Source organism: Moschus berezovskii, chromosome 4, assembly GCF_049115385.1.
Source record: "Moschus berezovskii isolate FMDL1 chromosome 4, NW_MosBer_1.0, whole genome shotgun sequence".
In the NCBI taxonomy this organism is placed as follows: Eukaryota; Metazoa; Chordata; class Mammalia; order Artiodactyla; family Moschidae; genus Moschus; species Moschus berezovskii.
Genome location: NC_142463.1, coordinates 122,944,307 through 122,959,524, shown reverse-complemented (window position 1 = coordinate 122,959,524; position 15,218 = coordinate 122,944,307). Strand labels below are relative to the sequence as shown.

Here is a 15,218-nt window from a genome sequence, read left to right as displayed (position 1 = left end):
TCAATCCATGGGTTGGGAAAATTCCCCTGGAGAAGGGAAAGGTTACCTGCTCCAGTATTCTGGCCTGGAGAATTCCATGGACTGTATAGCCCATGGGGTTGCAAAGAGTCAGACAGGAGTGAGCAACTTTCACTATGATACAGTAGGTGCTATACAGTAGGTTTTCACCAGTTACTTATCTGATACATAGTCTTGCATATATGTCAGTCCCAGTCTCCTGATTCTTCCCATGCCCCATTTCCCCCTTGGTGTCCATATATTTGTTCTCCCTGTGTTTCTATTTCTGCTTTGTAAATAGGTTCATGGGCTTCCCCAATGGCTCAGTAGTAAAGAATTCACCTGCAATGCAAGAGCCACAAGAGACATGGGTTCAAGCCCTGGATCAAGAAGATCTCCTGGAGGAGTGCATGGCAACTCACTCCAGTATTCTTGCCTGGAGAATGCTATGGACAGAGGAGCCTGGCTGGACACAGTACATAGGGTCATAAAGAGTCAGCACAACTAAAGTTACTTGGCACACATGCATACAAAGAGGTTCATATGCACCATCTTTCTAGATTCCATATATTTGTGTTTGTATACAATATGTATTTTTCTCTTTTTGACTTGTTCACTCCAGGTCCATTCACATCTCTGCAAATGGCACAGTTTTGTTCCTTTGTATGGTTGAGCAATATTCCGTTGTAAAGATGTATTACCACATCTTTATCCATTCCTCTCTTAGTGGACATTTAGGCTGCTTCCGTGTCCTGGCTATTGTAAATAGTGCTGCAATGAACATTGAGGTGCATGTATTTTTGGAATTATGGTTTTCTCTGAGTATATTCCCTGGAGTGGGATTGCTAAGTCAAATGGTAGTTCTCATTTTAGTTTTTTAAGGAACCTCCATACTGTTGTCCATAGTGGTTATATCAGTTTATATTCACACCAACAGTATAAGCAGGTTACCCTTTCTCCACACCATCTCCAGCATATATTATTTGTAAATTTTTTGATGATGGCCATTTTGACAGGTGTGAGATGATTATTTTTACTGTTCAGTCTCTAAGTTGTGTCCAGTTCTTTGTGATCCCATGGGCTGCAGCACACTAAACTCCTCTGTCCAGTATCTCCCATAGTTTGCTCAGATCTATGTCCATTGAGTCACTGATGCTATCTAACCATCTCATCCTCTGCTGTTCCCTTTTCCTTTTGCCTTCAATCTTTCTCATCATTGTGGTCTTTTCCAATGAGTCACTCTTCACTGCAGGTGATCAAAGTATTGAAGCTTCAGCTTCAGTATCAGTCCTTCCAATGAATATTCAGGGTTGATTTCCTTTAGGATTGATTGGTTTGATCTCCTTGAAGACCAAGGGACTCTCAAGAGCCTTCTCCACCACCCACAATTTGAAAGCATTAACTCCTTGGTGCTCATCCTTCTTTATGGTCCAACTCTAGCATCTGTATATGACTACTGGAAAAATCATAGCTTTGACTATATGGACCTTTGTCATCAAAGTGATGTCTCTTGTGCTGTGTACTATGATCAGTCGCTTCAGTCATGTCCTACTTTTTGTGACCCTATGGACTGCAGCCTGCCAGGCTCCTTTGTCTACGGGATTCTCCAGACAAGAATACTGGAGTGGGTTGCCATGCCCTTCTCCAAGGTATCTTCCTGATCCAGGGATCCAAACTGCATCTCCCGTGACTTATGCATTGCAGGCAGAGCCACCTGGGAAGTTTAATTTTGATTTGCATTTCTCTAATAATTAGTGATGTTGAGCAACTTTTCATGTGCATCATGGCCATCTGTATGTTTTCTTGAGGAAATGTCTATTTAGGTGTTCTATCCATTTTTAAAATTGGGTTATTTATTATTTTGATATTGAGTTGAGTAAGTGGTTTGTGGTTTGTATATTTTGTATATTTAATACCTTGTCAACTGTTTCACTTGCAAATATTTTCTCCATTCTGAGGCTTGTCTTTTTGTTTTGTTTATGGTTTCCTGTTCTGTGCAAAATCTTTTAAGTTTAATTAAATCCCGTGTATTTATTTTTGTTTTTATTTTCATTACTCTAGGTGGTAGGTCAAAAAAGTTCTTACAATTTATGTCAAAGAGTGTTCTGCCTACATTTTCCTGTAAGAGTTTTATAATGTGCAGTCTTGCCTTTAGGTCTTTTATCCATTATGAGTTTATTCTTGGTATGGTGTTACAGAGTGTTCTAGTTTCATATTTTACACGTAGCTCTCCAGTGTTTCCAGTACCACTTATTGAAGAGCCTGTCATTTCTCCTTGGGTATTCTTCCACCTTTTGTCATAGAGAAGGTGACCATAAATGAGTGGATTTATACTTGGGCTTTCTATCCTTTTCTATTGACATATATTTCTGGTTTTGTGCCAGTAACATACTGACTTGATTACTGTAGCTTTATAGTACTGTCTGAAATCAGGGAGCCTGAATCCTCTAGCTTCACTTTTCTTTCTCAAAGTTGCTTTGGCTATTCAGGGTCTTTTGTATTTCCATGCAAATTGTAAAATTTTTTGCTCTAGTTCTGTGAAAAATGTCATTGGTAATTTGATAGAGATTGTATTGATTTAATACAATCTCTGACCAGGAGCTGACTGTGGCTCAGATCATGAACTCCTTATTGCCAAATTTGGACTTAAATCGAAGAAAGTAGGGAAAACCACTGGACTATTCAGATATGACCTAAATCAAATCCCTTATGGTTATACAGTGGAAGTGAAAAATAGATTTAAGGGACTAGATCTGATAGATAGAGTGCCTGATGAACTTTGGACGGAGGTTCGTGACACTGTACAGGAGACAGGGACGAAGACCATCCCCATGGAAAAGAAATGCCAAAAAGCAAAATGGCTGTCTGAGGAGGCCTTACAAATAGCTGTGAAAAGAAGAGAAGCAAAAAGCAAAGGAGAAAAGGAAAGATATAAGCATCTGAATGCAGAGTTCCAAAGAATAGCAAGGAGAGATAAAAAAGCCTTTCTCAGTGATCAATGCAAAGAAATAGAGGAAAACAACAGAATAAGAAAGACAGGAGATCTCTTCAAGAAAATTAGAGATACCAAGGGAACATTTCATGCAAAGATGGGCTCGATAAAGGACAGAAATGGTATGGACCGAACAGAAGCAGAAGATATTAAGAAGAGGTGGCAAGAATACACAGAAGAACTGTACAAAAAAGATCTTCACGACCAAGATAACCACGATGGTGTGATCACTCACCTAGCGCCAGACATCTTGGAATGTGAAGTCAAGTGGGCCTTAGAGAGCATCACTACAAACAAAGCTAGCAGAGGTGATGGAATTCCGGTTAGCTATTTCAAATCCTGAAAGATGATGCTGTGAAAGTGCTGCACTCAATATGCCAGCAAATTTGGAAAACTCAACAGTGGCCACAGGACTGGAAAAGGTCAGTCTTCATTCCAATCCCAAAGAAAGGCAATGCCAAAGAATGCTCAAACTACCACACAATTGCACTCATCTCACACGCTAGTAAAGTCATGCTCAAAATTCTCCAAGCCAGGCTTCAGCAATACGTGAACCCTGAACTTCAGATGTTAAAGCAGGTTTTAGAAAAGGCAGAGGAACCAGAGATCAAATTGCCAACATCTGCTGGATCATGGAGAAAGCAAGAGAGTTCCAGAAAAACATCTATTTCTGCTTCATTGACTATGCCAAAGCCTTTGACTGTGTAGATCACAAGAAACTGTGAAAATTCTGAAAGAGATGGGATTACTAGACCACCTGACCTGCCTCTTGAGAAACCTGTATGCAGGTCAGGAAGCAACAGTCAGAACTGGACGTCGAACAACAGACTGGTTCCAAATAGGAAAAGGTGTATGTCAATGTTGTATATTGTCACCTTGCTTATTTTATTTATATGCAGAGTCCAGCATGAGCAACGCTGGGCTGGAAGAAGCACAAGCTGGAATCAAGATTGCCGGGAGAAATATCAATAACCTCAGATATGCAGATGACACCACCCTTATAGCAGAACGTGAAGAGGAACTCAAAAGCCTCTTGATGAAAGTGAAACAGGAAGCTCAACATTCAGAAAACAAAGATCGTAGCATCTGGTCCTATCACTTCATGGGAAATAGATGGGAAACAGTGGAGACAGTGTCAGACTTTATTTTTGGGGGCTCCAAAATCACTGCAGATGCTGATTGCAGCCATGAAATTAAAAGACACTTACTCCCTGGGAGGAAGGTTATGACCAACCTGGATAGTGTATTAAAAAACAGAGACATAACTTTGCCAACAAAGGTCCTGTCCTGTCAAGGCTATGGTTTTTCCCGTGGTCTTGTAAGGATGTGAGAGTTGGACTGTGAAGAAAGCTGATCGCTGAAGAATTGATGCTTTTGAACTGTGGTGCTGGAGAAGACTCTTGAGAGTCCCTTGGACTGCAAGGAGATCGGACCAGTCCATTCTAAAGGAGATCAATCCTGGGTGTTCATTGGAAGGGCTGATGCTAAAGCTGAAACTGCAATACTTTGGCCACCTCATGCGACAAGTTGACTCACTGGAAAAGACTCTGATGTTGGGAAGGATTGGGGGCAGGAGGAGAAGGGGACGACAGAAAATGAGATGGCTGGATGGCATCACCGACTCGATGGACATGAGTTTGAGTGAACTCTGGGAGTTGGTGATGGACAGGGAGGCCTGGCGTGCTGTGATTCATGGGGTCGCAGAGTCGGACACGACTGAGCGACTGAACTGAACTGATGACCTTACTTATGACTACAGCCACACAGCTGCTAAATACCCATGCCTCACCCCACTTAATTTTCATACTCCTATTCCATGGTAGTTTGGATTTTAAGAAGCAGACAGGAAAAGTACCATTTCGCCAAAAAACAGAGGCTGAGTCCTGGGAGGATTTCACATAGTCGGGAGGAGGAGAAACTCTTTTGGAGCAGAGAACTCTTCTGGCATCCCCAAAATGACATCTGTGAGGAAGTCGCCTACGTAACACATGGCGAGGGCTGCTCTGAAGGCTGAGCCAAAGGAGCAGGTCAACCAACTAGTAGCTGTATTTGGTACTTAGGTATCAGTATAGCCTTCATCTTAATATAATATATATAATTATATAATCCTTATATAATTGCTTATTAACTGAAAGTTAGAGTAATTTATAAAAATGTATGTAATACACTGCACTTTTTTTCTTTAGCTGTTTCTTTAAAATAAAAAGATTGTTTGAAAATGTACTCAGAAAACATTTTTAGTTTCTGAGAAACTAAAGTCTAAAATACTTTTCCTTTTGATTTTTATTTCCTATGTTGTAAACATAAAAATAAAAACTTCAGCTTTAATTATGAATGAAAATGTGATGTAATTTACTTGGAAGAAAGAAAAGAATAACACTGAAAATACAATGATAAAGTAGTATTTTATTTATAAATTTCTATAAGGATAATTGAGCTTTGGGAAACTAATTTGGGTATACTTTATGTTGCAAAGCATTGTTAGGGCTTACATAGAATTCCTTTTAATGATAAGCTTTCCCTAGACATTCATATTACTTGTAGAAGCAAAATGTATACCTATTTTTAAGAAATAAACCTATTTTTAAGAAATAAATCTATTTTTAAAGTATATCTAGATAATATTTTATATAACAGTTATGGGCTTCCCTGGTGACTCAAACGGTAAAGCGTCTGCCTACAGTGCAGGAGACCTGGGTTCGATCCCTGGGTTGGGAAGATCTCCTAGAGACTGAAATGGCAACCCACTCCAGTACACTTGCCTGGAAAATTCCTTGGACAAGAGCCTGGTAGGCTACAGTCCATGGGGTTGCAAAGAGTCGGACACGACTGAGCGACTTCACGTTCATTTTATGGTAATACTAAGTAACATTATACATGTGTTACTGGCTTAAACATAATGATCCAAGATGAGTAGAAACTATTACATGCTTTTTCTCCTCAATGTTTACTCATTTATTTCCATTTACGGTGATGAATATATCTGAAGTATGCTAAGCCAGCAGTTAGTAATGCAAGGCCAGCGGGTGCCATATTTATCCAAGAGAGTGTTAAGGATGAATGATTGTCCTGACTAGTAATCTGAGTCCTCAGGGGCTTGATCATATGCTCTGTCTGGGTCAGGATGGCTCTTCAGGCTCCAGCCCACTTCCCTGGCCCCTGCAAGCAGTACTGGTATGGTGTGCATGGGCCAAAAAGAACCTGCATGGCCAGTTCTGGATCTGAGAGAAACAGGAATAGCAGGTTGGGCTTCACACCCATTGGGGTGGCAATCTCACCCATGTACTCAATATGATCCACTTGGATGGTGTGGCGGGGTGTCTTCACATACCTGAAACAAGTGGGAAGACAGAGCTTTGCATCATCTGAAAGCTACCAGTTTACTTCCATTCACCTCAGATGGGGAAAAAACTGAGAGCTAGAAAGCCAAGTGACAAACCCTGCTCCCTTCAGCCACTAAATGGCAAAGTGTTCACAGAACCCAACTTTCCATGCTCTTGTCCATTCATTTTTGACTGTTAAAGGAGACTGAACTGCAGGTTGGTTTTAACAGTGATCCCTACGTTCTAAGAAATGTATTTTGTAAATGAAGGATTGTAATCCAGTTAAGTACTTCCCTGTGGGTTGTGTGGGTGGGATAGAAAACTCTTAACTTCTAGACCCTCTGTGCATGCTGTCAATTGGGGGGTGGATAGTCAACCAGTCACTAAGAACTTGGCCACAGGTGCTTGGTGGCTGCAATGGGGTAGGGATGCAGTGGTTGTAGTTGCTTCAGGGATCAGCACTGTGGGGAAATGGCAGCTGTCTGTCTGACTCTGCCTTGATCCATATGCTTCAACATGATGAACATCCAAGGACTGAAAAACACTAAAGGCCCTACTTATATTATGGGCTTGATTTTCATTATGATAGTTTTATTTCTCACATACAGCAATAAAGAGTCTTGAGGAAGGAGTGATGTTTTCTAACATGCATAAATGTGTTTTATAGAATATCTGTGGTCCTGTGCACACCTGTACAACAGGGGGCAGGGTATGGTGTGTTTCCTGATGCAAAAACACACAAAATGCCATCTTAGAGATGTGTGAGAGCTGGCACCTCTTCCGCGTGATCTGAACCTTTGTTCCATGATATGGGACCTTTACAACAACATGAAGTTTATAGCCTTCACATCTGAGAACAGAATTATTTTAGGTACTCTTACACATGAAGAAACTACAAGGTTACCATTTTGCATCACTCTCCATTGTCATATTGGGAATGCTTAGCAATGTACCTTCCCATAATATGCATGAAATAGATTTTTAATGAATTAACTAGAGACATTTCACTTCTTATTACAAGTATTGATGAGAATGGTACTTGAATACTTCAACTAATGGTTTTCATTGTGTTACAACTTTTGTAAAACTGAGTATAAATTGGAGTGGGTTACTGAGAATGAATTTTGGACATACATATAAACATATTACAATTTTTAAAATCCTAAAATGATGTGGTGAGGTAATTAAAATATTAACTTGTATATTTTCTGTCTGTGTTACTCATCTCTACCATTCTATCAAAGTAGTTGAGCCTTTTATAGTTCCTTGCTTCAGACATTTTTTGTTATATGTCAAAGAAATAGCTTCCCTGTAATTTCTACTTCTAACTTGTTTGCTTAAATTCTAGGCTCAGGGAGAAGATGACATATCTTTGAAGGCAACAAGATGGGAGAGGGAGAGATTTCATGTAGTGTGTGATATAGAAGAGTGGTGTGAAAGCGTTTGGGAGCCCAAGGCAAGATTTCAGAGGGGATAACTGTGTTGAATTCCTGGGGAGTTTAGACTTTGAGCCCATCTTAACTGGAGACCCATCCTCAGGAAAGATCTCTTCATCCTAATTATGGCAGAAAAGTCAAAAGTTTCCAGATTTCAAGAGTGCACTTTAGATCTGGAAAATGAGGATTCCAGTAAGGAATGCAATATGAAAATCAGAGAATATTCCCATATTTGGGGGGATTACATAAATTTCCTGGATTCTGGTAAGATCATAGAAGAAACAACCAGTAAAGACTGAGTTAAAGAGTGAAATTCAGATTTAATATGATTTAAAGAGAGTAAGTATGATTAATTTTTGTATAACTCAGAGGACTAAGATTCATATCTGGTTTTATGCTGCATAATTACTTAGGATATGGAGAAAAAACCCACATAATTGAGATGAAGCATGGATTTTGAGCCTGGATTAGGGATTCCATGATCCCTATGCTGGTTCCAAACTAGTTGTTACTATTTACTTACTGTTTTTCCATTGCCCTTTCCTTCTGGGCAATATCTGCCAACACGTTCTCCACCAAGAGTAGTTGATTTTGTCCTAGAAGAGACAGTTCAGAGTCTGTCAGGATTCCAAATATTGAAAGGAGATGGCTAGTGGCAAGAAGAAACTGAAGACTAATTTTCCCTGAAATATGAGGAATTTATCCAATCTTTATTGACATACCTTTGACACTCGTTTAGCCCAGCGAGACTGGAGTTCTGCAATAGGTAGGATGATGCCAAGTGGCTGGATAAGGCCAATGACAGCCAGTGTTGACTTCTCCAGGTCATGAGGGAACATGAATTTATACAGGGACACTTTGTTATTGGTGACATTGATCAAATTATTAGGGAAAGGGAAGAAAAATCTGTATCCTGTGGCAAAGATGACATCAATAGTCTCCTCTGTGCTGCCATCATCAAAACTGGCGTCTGTCTCTGTGCACTCCTCCACATTGGGTTTCACTTGGACTCTTCCAGAAATTATGTGGTTTGGCAGGTCATCACTGATAGCTGGATGCTGACTTAAAAATCTGTATAAAACCCCCCAAATCCCAAGTAATCAAATATATAAAAACAAAGAAATACATATGAGAAGGGGTTGAAGTCAGCTTGCATTTTCCCCCAAATCTGTGCATATCCAATTTTTGCCTCTAACAGAAGAGAGGGGTAATTTTGTACTAAGTGTTTTAGTAGTCACTTCAGTGCTCCCTTTTTTGTAGATATGTTTAATTTTGAAAATGTATGTAATCTTGCATTCTGTGCTATAATAATCTCTTACTGCTAAAAATTATTTTGAACTATTTAGAATTGAGGAAGAAAATGATATATTATTATGCATTCACGTTTGAAAAACATAGTCATTAATCATCATTAGCCTTCCTTCTACCTCACTTCCTACCAAATTGCTACCAGTTCAGTTCAGTTGCTCAGTCGTGTCCGACTCTTTGCGACCCCATGAACTGCAGCATGCCAGTCCACTCTGTCCATCACCAACTCCCGGAGTTTACCCAAACTCATATCCATTGAGTTGGTGATGCCATCTAACCATCTCATCCTCTGTCGTCCCCTTCTCCTCCTGCCCTCAATCTTTCCCAGCATCAGGGTCTTTTCAAATGAGTCAGCTCTTCTCATCAGGTGGCCAAAGTATTGGAGTTTCAGCTTCAACATCAGTCCTTCCAATGAACACCCAGGACTGATCTCCTTTAGGATGGACTGGTTGGATCTCCTTGCAGTCCAAGGGACTCTCAAGAGTCTTCTCCAACACCACAGTAAAACTCCCTAACACCATACAAAAAAGTAAACTCAAAATGGATTAAAGGTCTAAATGTAAGACCAGAAACTATAAAACTCCTAGAGGAGAACATAGGCAAAACACTCTCTGAAATAAATCACAGTAGGATCCTCCATGACTCACCTCCCAGAATATTGGAAATAAAAGCAAAAATAAACAAATGGGACCTAATTAAAATTAAAAGCTTCTGCACAGCAAAGGAAATCATAAACAAGGTGAAAAGACAGCCTTCAGAATGGGAGAAAACAATAGCATATGAAACAACAGACAAAGAATTAATCTCCAAAATATACAGGCAGCTCCTGCGGCTCAATTCCAGAAAAATAAATGACCCAATCAAAAACTGGGCCAAAGAACTAAACAGACATTTCTCCAAAGAAGACATACAGATGCCTAACAAACACATGAAAAATTGCTCAACATCCCTCATCATCAGAGAAATGCAAATCAAAACCACAATGAGGTACCATTTCACACCAGTCAGAATGGCTGCTATCCAAAGTCTACAAGCAATAAATGCTGGAGAGGATGTGGAGAAAAGGGAACCCTCTTACGCTGTTGGTGGGAATGCAAACTAGTACAGCCACTATGGAGAACAGTGTGAAGATTCCTTTAAAAAATGGAAATAGAACTGCCGTACGATCCAGTAATCGCACTCCTGGGCATACACACCGAGGAAACCAGAATTGAAAGAGACACATGTACTCCAATGTTCATTGCAGCACTGTTTATAATAGGGAGGACATGGAAGCAACCTAGATTTCCATCTGCAGACGAATGGATAAGAAAGCTTTGGTACATATACACCATGGAGTATTACTCAGCCATTAAAAAGAATGCATTTGAACCAGTTCTAATGAGGTGGATGAAACTGGAGCCTATTATACAGAGTGAAGTAAGCCAGAAAGAAAAACACCAATACAATATACTAATGCATATACATGGAATTTAGAAAGATGCAAATGATAACCCTGTATACGAGACAGCAAAAGAGACACAGATGTATAGAACAGTCTTTGGACTCTGTGGGAGAGGTGAGGGTGGGATGATCTGGGAGAATGGCATTGAAACATATGTATTATCATATGTGAAACGAATCACCAGTCCAGGTTTGTCGCCTGATACAGGATGCTCGGGGCTGGTGAACGGGGATGACCTGGAGGGAGGATAAGGGGAGGAGGGAGGTGGGAGGAGGGTTCAAGAAGGGGAACACATGTGCACCCGAGGCGGATTCATGTCAATGTATGGCAAAACCAACCAAATATTGGAAAGTAATTAGCCTCCAATTAAAAAAAAAAGCACCAATTCTTCAGCGCTCAGCTTTCTTCACAGTCCAACTCTCATATCCATACATGACCACTGGAAAAACCATAGCCTTGACTAGACAGACCTTTGCTGACAAAGTAATGTCTCTGTTTTTTACTATGCTATCTAGGTTGGTAATAACTTTCCTTCCAAGGAGTAAGTGTCTTTTAATTTCATGGCTGCAATCACCATCTGCAGTGATTTTAGAGTCCCCCAAAATAAAGTCAGCCACTTTCCACTGTTTCCCCATCTATTTGCCATGAAGTGATGGGACCGAATGCCATGATCTTAGTTTTCTGAATGTTGAGCTTTAAGCCAACTTTTTCACTCTCCTCTTTCACTTTCATCAAGAGACTCTTTAGTTCTCCACTTTTTGCCATAAGAGTGGTATCATCTGCATATCTGCGGTTATTGATATTTCTCCTGGCAATCTTGATTCCCTCTTGTTCTTCATCCAGCCCAGTGTTTCTCATTATGTACTCTGCATATAAGTTAAATAAGCAGAGTGTGGAAAACTTAAATAAACAAACTGGAAAATTCTGAAAGAGATTGGAATACCAGACCACCTGACCTGCCTCTTGAGAAACCTGTATGCAGGTCAGAAAGCAACTGTTAGAACTGGACATGGAACAAGAGACTGGTTCCAAATAGGAAAAGGAGTTCGTCAAGGCTGTATATTGTCACACTGCTTATTTAAATTGCTTTCATTTGGAGGGAAAATCAATACCCATGTTAGATTTATAATACATTTGTGATAAATACATTTCTTATAAAAAAGGCTCCTGACACAAGTTCAGTTCAGTTCAGTTCAGTTCAGTCGCTCAGTCGTGTTCGACTCTCCGCGACCCCATGAATCACAGAACGCCAGGCCTCCCTGTCCATCACCAACTCCCGGAGCTCACTCAAACTCATGTCCACAGAGTCGGTGATGCCATCCAGTCATCTCATTCTCGGTCGTCCCCTTCTTCTCCCGCCCCCAACCTTTCCCATCATCAGAGTCTTTTCCAGTGAGTCAACTTGTCGCATGAGGTGGCCAAAGTATTGCAGTTTCAGCTTCAGCATCAGTCCAGGTACTCATTCAAATATTTGTTAATGACTAAACTGGTGTCTTAAATAATTTTACCTCGAGGTTTTGAATCCATGCTCAAGAGAGGAGTAAGGACAAAGGCATCGATTTATATTGGCAGAGTGTAAGTCTTTTTCTAGGCAAACATTAGTCCATTCAGTAGTCTTCCCTTTACTATTCTTGGAAAAAATTGGGCCACATGACCTAACAATCATCTGTTGCAGGGAAGAAGGAGCAACTTCATAAATAACCAGGAAGGTCAGATACAGACGAATCTGAACTGAAAATGAAATAGAAGGAAAGGAGTGAACAAAAATATAGGTATAGAAAAGCCAAGTATATATATAGAAAAATGTGTGGAGTTAAGCTTGGCTTAAGCAACTTGAATGGAAAGAGTGGAGAATAAAAACTCAGAGCCACTGAGTTTGAACTTAATCTGAGGGTAAAGGGAGAGTTCTATAAGTATATAAATGAAATTAGACTCTGATCTTCAGGTACCAGATTGAAAATAAATTCTAAATTGATAAAAGACTTAAGAATAGAGAAGGAAAAAACTAAGAATCATGCAGGTAAATCTTGGAGAGATCTTTTACAATCCTGGAGCAGAGGAAACCTTCCTAGCCAGCTTTAAAACTCAGAAATTATAACAGCAAAAATGGGCATATGCAAGTATAGAAAATTTAAGATTCTGGAACTTTTAAAAACCATCAGCACAAGGAACTCTACACAATCCTCTGTGGTGATTTAAATGGGAGAAGAAATCCCAAAAAGAAGGGATTGATGTATACGTATGGGCTTCCCTGGTGGCTCAGTGGTAAAGAATCCTCCTGCAATGCAGAGAGGTGAGGTCCATCACTGAGTCAAAGATCCCCTGGAGAAGGAAATGGCAACCCACTCCAGTATTCTTGCCTGGAAAATTTGATGAACAGAGGAGCCTGGAGGGCTTTGATCCATGGGGCTTCAAAAGTTGAACACAACTTAGTGACTAAACAAGCACAACAATGTACAAACATAACTGATTCACTTTGCAGTACAGTAGAAGTTAATACAACATTGGAAAACAACAATACTCCAATAAAAATCAATAAAAAAGAAAAACTATCATAGGAAAGTGATATGATTAGAATAACAATAACAAATAATGAAAAATAGATTTATCTTTAAAATAAATATGGAAATGTAACAATTAAGAGGAATATTTGGCTTTTAGTTTTTATTATGATCAGATGGATTAATTTTCTAAAGTGCAGTTTCAGCTGTTTCACTCATCTGCTTTTTCATTCCACTTCCCTTGATTTTATTGAGACAGTTTGCCACATTTATTAGAATTTCTCATTCTAATTCTAAGGATCTTTTTATAAAAAAACCTTTATTTAGATTTTTGGGGACTATATTACATAGTCCTGAATAGTTCGTCTTTATCTTGTTGTTCAATCGCTAAGTCATGTCTGACTCTTGGCAATTCCATGGACTGCAGCATATCAGACTCCCCTGTCTTTCACTATGTCCTGAAGTTTGCTTAGATTCAAGTCCACTGAGTCAGTGATGCTATTTAACCATCTCATCTTCTGCTGTCCCCTTGTCCTTTGGCCTTCAATCTTTCCCAGTGTCAGGATCTTTTCCAATAAGTAGGCTGTTTGCATCCGGAGAAGGCAATGGCAAGCCACTCCAGTACTCTTGCCTAGAAAATCCCATGGATGGAGGAGCCTGGTAGGCTGCAGTCTGTGGGGTCGCTAAGGGTCGGACACAACTGAGGGACCTCACTTTCACTTTTCACTTTCACACATTGGAGAAGGAAATGGCAACCCACTCCAGTGTTCTTGCCTGGAGAATCCCAAGGACGGGGGAGCCTGGTGGGCTTCCGTCTATGGGATCGCACAGAGTCGGACACGACTGAAGTGACTTAGCAGCAGCAGCAGCAGGCTGTTTGCATCAGGAGGCCAAAGTACTGGAGCTTCAACTTCAGCATCAGTCCTTCCAATGATTGTTTGGGGTTGATTTCTTTTAGGATTGACTGGTTTGAGCTCCTTGCAGTCCAAAGGACTCTTGAGAGTCTTTTTCAGCACCACAATTCAAAAGCATCAATTCTTCAGCAGTCAGCTTTCTTTATGGTCCAACTCTCACATCTATATATGACTACTAGAAAAACCATACCTTTGACTATACATACCTTTGTTGGCAAAGTGATGTCTTTGCTTTTCAACATGCTGTCAAGGTTTTTTTATATCTTTTGTTCCAAGAAGCAAGCATTTTTTAAATTTCATGGCTTCTGTCACCATCTCCAGTGATTTTGGAGCCCAAAAAAATAAAATCTGTCACTGTTTCTACTTTTTTTTTTTCATTTTTTTCCTCCCTTTTTCAATTCCATGAAGTGATGGGACTAGATGTCATGATCTTAGTTTTTTAATGTAAGCCAGCTTTTTCACTCTCCTCTTTCATATTCATCAAGAGGCTTTTTTTGTGGTGGTATCACAATGAATAATTCTCACAAGCACACAGGATTATGAGCGAAAGCACAGGGAGAGTTTGAGGAAGAGACACTCTGGGAGAAAACACTGAGCACATATTTATTGGTAACTTACGTTGTAAACTTTAACTAAGAGTAGTAAAGCAAGGCAAAGACCAGAAGTCTGGGATTAAGAAGACTACCTCCTTGAGGTCTAGGGGAAATCACATGAGAGCTATAAAGAAAGGTCTTTGAAGATAAGGGGGTTTGTTCTTCACATAGGACAGCATGTTGCTAATGCTGATGTGTCAACCAGAACATCTGACTTAAGGGCAGGGGGAAGAGCAAGCAAAGAAGAGAGAATGAGCAAGATTAAGCTCCAGGAGACTTTTCTGAGAAAGCAGTAAAACATCGCACCCACACTTCTTAGTTCCTCTTTACTTTCTTCAACTAGAGTGGTATCATCTGCCTATCAGATTGTTGATATTTTTCCTGGCAACCTTAATTCCAGCTTGTGATTCATCCAACCTGGCATTTCTCATGATGTACTCTGCATATAAGTTAAATAAGCAGGGTGACAATATACAACCTTGACGAACTCTTTTCCAAATTTTGAACTGGCCCATTGTTCCATATTCAGTTCTAACTGTTGCTTCTTGACCTTATTATAGATTTCTCAGGAGACAGGTAAGGTGGTCTGGTATTCCCATCTCTTTAAAAATTTTCCATAGTTTGTTGTGATACAAACAGTCAAAGGCTTTATTGCAGTCAATAAAGCAGAAGTAGATGTTTTTCAGGAATTTCCTTGCTTTGTCTGTGAT

At 39.9% G+C, this 15,218-nt stretch overlaps 1 pseudogene; it reads right to left on the bottom strand.

Moving 5' to 3' along the window:
* The window catches only part of LOC129540463 (flavin-containing monooxygenase 5-like), a 92,164-nt pseudogene that overhangs the window by 26,266 nt on the left and 50,680 nt on the right, over window positions 1–15,218 (bottom strand).